At 35.4% G+C, this 6,000-nt stretch overlaps 1 pseudogene; it reads left to right on the top strand.

Moving 5' to 3' along the window:
- Positions 1-2,305, top strand: part of LOC127557227 (chloride intracellular channel protein 1-like) — a 43,894-nt pseudogene extending 41,589 nt beyond the window's left edge.
- Positions 2,306-6,000: the final 3,695 nt, after the last annotated feature.

Raw genomic sequence — 6,000 nt, forward strand, 5'->3', positions numbered from 1 at the left:
ACTTTATTAAGTCACTTATGATGCTTATCATATTTTCTCCGTGACCTGAGAATTCAGGATTTTGGCTATAATATCCCTGAGGGTTTTCCTTTTGGAATCTCTTTCAGGAAGTAACTGGTGGATTCATTCAATATCTATTCTACTCTTTAGTTCTAAAATATTAGGACAGTTTTCCTTGATAATTTCTTGAAAAATGAAGTCGAATTTTTTTTTTCATCACGCTTTTAGGTAGACCACTAATTTTAAAATTATCTCTCTTATATCTGTTTTCCAGGTCAATTGTTTTTCCAATGAAATATTTCACATTCTTTTCCTATTTTCATTTATTTTGTCTTTACTTTGTTATATCATGATTTTTTATAAAGTCATTAACTTCCAATTGCTCAATTCTAATTTTTAAGTAAGTATTTTCTTCAGTGAGCTTTTGTGCCACCTCCTTTCCCATTTGGCCAATTTTGCTTTTTAAGGCATTTTCTTCATTTACATTTTCTATTTCCTTTGCACCTCTCTCAATACGTTTTATAATTATTTCTCTGTCTCTCTTACTTGGTTTTCAAAATCCCTTTTGGGCTCTTCTATGGCCTGAGTCCCATTCTTTTTATTTTTCTTGGAGGCTTTGGATATAGGAGCTTTGACTCTGTTATTCATTTCTGAGCTTTTGTTTTCATCTTCCCTATCACCATAGTAACTTTCTATGGTCTGAAGCTTTTTTTTGTTGTCTGCTCATTTTCCTAGCCTATTTCTCAGTTTTTAACTCTTTTTTTAAAGTAGGGTCTGTTTCCAGAGTAGAGGGTGCACTGTACTAAGCTTCAGGGATTTTGTGCTTCTGTTTTCAGAAATCCTAAGAACTTGACCAGAAACCCTCTTTTCTGCCCTGGAGCTCTTAGGAGTGTCCCCATTGCACTAACAACTATAAGATTTAATGTGATTAAGCTATAGATTCCTTCCTCAGTGTTAAAAAAAAAGACCTCCTTTGAGCCAAGGCCTCTGGAAGCCACCACAACTACACTGCCCTATCCACTTATTTTATTAGTTTCCCCAGGCCCTCTTACCATAAGCTATTTTTCAAGTCAATTGCTTTTACAATTAGATATATTTTTTTAAATATTTTTTTTTACTTGTTTTATTTATTTATTTGGCATAATGTCTCATCTAATCATTCTCCTAACTGATGAAATAAGCAATAAAAGTATGATTAGTTGCATTTGCAGATGAGGAAACTTGTGTATAAAGACATTAGACAACTTCTACAAGAGTGGGAGAAATCAAATATGGTAATAGTAGAATACAAGTTTTTTGAATTCTAGGTGAACCACATTTTCCTCTTAATTATTCTATAACATCACCTAGGTTTTTTTCCCTCTCAAGTACTTAAAATTGATTTTCTTATCAATCTCTTGCTGGACTATTACTATATATTAATTAATTTATGAATTATTATTATTAAAAATTAAGTGCATTGTTGTTAGAATGCATATATGACTTTGTTGTGTATGTATTTGTGTGATTTCTTAACTCTTGGCTTACTTTCAGTGAAAAATTATTTATTTTACTGCCAACTTCATCGTGTACACTTTTTGATACAATACAGAAAGTTCTAAAAATAATTCAAGAGGCCTTGACTCCAATTTAAAAAAAATCAGTAATATTTTATTTTTCAAATGCATATAAAGATAATTTTCAACATGCATTTTACTAAGACTGTGTTCCAGAGGGGAGGGAAGAATCAGGAATATGGACACTATAAAAGATATGTCCTGGAGATCAGCTCCCAGTTTTATTGTATGACACTGAAGTACACACAGACACTAACAAGACTGAAGAATTATTGGAGGAAGTGCTGAATTCCCTTAGGTATTCCAAATTGGCAACTAAGAACCTAAATCCAATATATCTGGCCTAATTGTCTTCACCAAATTTCCTGCCTACATCTAGAATTATACTCAGCACTAAGTGCCAACTTGGAGAAGAGGCTGTTGAAAGCCCAGAAAGAAGGTCTTGGACAACTATCTGACATCACTACTTCCCAAGGATATTGATAAGACAAGTGCAGAAGATGAGGTGACTCCTAAAGGAAGTTTTTGAATAGTAGTGAGCTTACATTGGCTTATTGCAACATACTGCTTGAACTTCACATTATATAGATAAAATATAAGAAATACTGGGTATTTTCTATCCCAGAAGAGTTGTGAGGGGTTCAATGTACCTGCATAATGCATATGCCAGAGAAGAATTTCCCTATACCTGTTCAAATGCTGAGAAAATACAGCTGACTTATGAACTAGTAGCCAAAGCCCTGCAATAACCATGGACAGAACTACATTGCTCCCCTATCCCCATACTTCTTTCATAAATGGCTTGATAAGTCTTCCCAGTGAACATATTGCAAGATGGCCATCAAGTAAGAATTTTAAAATAAACTAGATAGGGAGGATTGTTGGGGGGCAGGTTGGGGAAGAAAATAAGTGGGATGTTTTTGAAGGGTATAGAATGAGAATATTTCACTAATAAAACAAATTAAAAATTAAAAAAAAAATGCTTTGTATTTCAATTTTTTTCTCTTTCTCTCCCTTACTTTCCCCTCCCCAAGACAGTAACCAATCCAATATAGGTTAAATATGTGCAATTATTTTAAACATATGTCCATATTTGTCATGTTATGCAAGAAAAGTCAGACCAAAAGGGAAAAAAAAAGTAACAAAGACAAAAGATGAAAATACTATAATTCAATGAACATTAAATCTCCATAGTTCTCTCTCTCTGAATGTGGGTGGCATTTTCCATTCCAAGTCTATTGGAATTGCCTTGAAAAACCATATTGTTGAATAGATTGAAGTCCATCACAGTTGACCATCTCAAAATCTTGTTGCTACTCTGTATAATGCTCACTTGGTTCTTCTCACTTCACTCAACATGAGTTCATCTAAATCTTTCCAAGCTTTTCTACAATCAGTTTCTTCATCATTTCTTATAGAATAATAATATTCTATTAAATTCATATATCATAACTTATTCAGCCATTCCCCAAACTGATGATCATCCACTCAATGTTCAGTTCCTTGTCACTACAAATAGAATTGCTACAAACATTCTTTGCATATGTGGATTCTTTTCCTTCATTTAAGATCTCTTTGGGATACAGAGGTAGTCTTTATTCCATTTCTTAAATGTTATGTGAACATTCAGTCAATGTTTATGACTCAAGAACATTCAGTCCCATTCAGCTGAACCAAGATTATTGTGAGACTAAAAAAAAAAAAAAAAAAAAAGACAGGGGGGACTCCCGGGGTCAGAGAGCAAGATAGCAGAGAAGATGCACGTTTCTTTCTCACCTACTTTTACGATCCTCAGATTAATTAGCAAATGCAGCCTCTGAATTAACTCTGGAACAGCAGAATCCACAAATATTGGGAGTACAACAAATTACCAACAGAAGATAATTTAGAACATAGCCAGAAAAGTTCTGTTTCAATCTGAAACAGGAAGGAGGCAGTCACGGACAAGCAGCTGAGTACAAATACCAGTGCAGGCATCACAGAGTCCCAGGGCGATGCCCACTCCCAGGGCAGTGCTGACTCCCCAGGTGGTTTAGACACCCCAGATGGTGCAGACTCCACCTGGAGGAGAATCTACAGGGAGGAATCTATAGCAGCAGTGTTGGCTACTCTGCCCTACCTGCAAGCCAGGAGACAAGTTAGAAGAGAAGTTTAAAAACATCCAAGACAAGTGTGAAGGTTAATAGTGAACCCTAAGAAGCCAGAATGTCATAGGACCTGACCACACCCACCCAGCATTAGGAGTGTATCAGCACTGATACAGTGCAGCCTCTGCTGTTTATAGAGGAAGTTGCTGCTTGTAGAGCAACTTGGAAAATCTCCTTGCCCTAAAAGCAGAATTTAACTTAAAAAAAAATGAGTATAAAACTAAAGAGAACTCTGACTATAGGCAGCTTGTATGGTAAAAGAGAAGAACAGATATCAAATGCTCAGGAGACTAAAGGCAGATTGTCTCCAGATGAAATCCCAGAAGGTGCTATAATCTAATACCTAACACAAAGCTCTCCTAGAAGAAATGTAAAAGGAACTTAAAAGGGAGGTACAAGAAAAATGGGGAAAGGAAATGAAAATTTTGCAAGAGGGCTTGAAAAAGGCATATAACTCATTAAAAGATAGATTTGATAAAATGGATAAAGAAAACAACTGCCAGGAAAACAGATTTTGTGAAATAGAAAAGAAAATAACTCCTTAAAAAACAAAATTTGTGAAATGGAAAAAAAATACATAGAACACAACAATTCATTTAAAAATTCAAGTGGAAAAATACAAAAAGAAGTAAAAAAAATGAAGAAAATAAAATTCACTAAAATTCAGAACTGAACAAATGGAAATGAATGACTCAATGAGACAACAAGAATTAGTCAAAAAATTTTAAAAAATAGAAAAAAGGTAAAATATCTAATTGGTAAAATAACTGACCTGGAAAATAGATCTAAATGAAACAATCTAATGATTATTGGACGCTCTGAAATCAATGATGAAAAAAAAATCATTGGAACATTATTTTTCATGATATCATCAAAGAGAACTGCCTGGATGTCACAGAATCAGAAGGTAAAATGAACATTGAAAGAATTCACTGAACACTTCTTGAAAGAGACCCCAAAATTAAAATCCCAAGAGGAAAAAATATTACAAGCAGCCAGAAAGAAACAATTCAAATAAAGAGGAACCATAATAAGGATTACTCAGGACCTAGCAGCTTCCACTTTAAAGGATCAAAGGGCCTGGAATCTGATATTCCAAAAGATTATGGAACTTGGAATGCAACTAAGAATAAATTATACTGCCAAATTGAGCATTTTCTTTAAGGGAAGAAGAGGGACACTCAATGAAACTGGTGAATTCCATTTATTTTTGATGAAAAGACCAGAGCTAAACAAACAAATTGACCTCCAAATATAGAATTCAAAAGAAGCATAACAAGGTAAAAAGAAAAAAAAAAACTCTTGAAAACTATTTCTGTTATGGGTATACATAAAGAATACGTGTATAAATTGACTTTTCTGTTATGATATTAAAAAAAAAAAAGAAATTAGAGGTAGAAAGGAAATTGTAATAAGAAAAAAAAAGGGGGGGACTTGCAACCAAGATGGCGGAGAGGAGACACACATCGCATAAGCTCCACATTTTCTCTCAGAATATAATTCAAGATAAACCTTGGAATTAGTGCTTGACTGAAAAAAAACCCCACAAATAATTGCTAAGAGAAGACATCCTTTACATTCACCAGTAAAGGTCTGTTTTTGCTGGAGGATGGGGACGGTTTTAGATTGGGCATAGGCTGAGGGCAGGCAGAGGCAGGCAGCTCACAGCTGAGCAGATCAGAAGGGGGTGGGGTGCGATCTCAGCCATCTTTGTGGGGAGAGCTTTACTACAATATTAGACACTTTTCCCTGGCAGCAAGCCAGTAGACAAGCAAAAAAGCTAAAAAACACAAAGGGTGAAGAATACAATCCTGAATAGCTAGGGTCTCTCGGGACCTGGCCACCCTACCACAGTGTCTCAGTATGCTCTTGGAATCTCAGAGCCCAGGCACAGATCAGTCATTGTTGTCCTGCTAGTGCCTCACTGCCTCCCCCCCCAGTCTATAGAGGAAGCTCAGTAATACCACCCAGCCCCGCCCCCCCCACCAAAAAAAAAAAAAAAAAGCAAATTCCATTTTTTTTTTTTTTGCTAGTTTGTGTTTGATTCTTCTCTAACAAAATGAGCAAAAAAATTAAACGGACCTTAACCCCTGACAGCTTCTATATGGATAGAGAGCAGACTATACACCCTGAGAAGACTAAAAACAGTCTGTTTCCAGATGAATGCCCAAAGGAGGATATCATCAGGTCCTCAACACAGATGACTCTCATAGAATAAATTAAAAAGGCTCTCAAAAGAAAGAAAGAAGAAAAATGGGAAAAAGAAAGGGAGGCTTGGCAAGAGAATCTGGACAAGT

This window comes from Antechinus flavipes, chromosome 3 (assembly GCF_016432865.1).
Source record: "Antechinus flavipes isolate AdamAnt ecotype Samford, QLD, Australia chromosome 3, AdamAnt_v2, whole genome shotgun sequence".
Taxonomy (NCBI): Eukaryota; Metazoa; Chordata; class Mammalia; order Dasyuromorphia; family Dasyuridae; genus Antechinus; species Antechinus flavipes.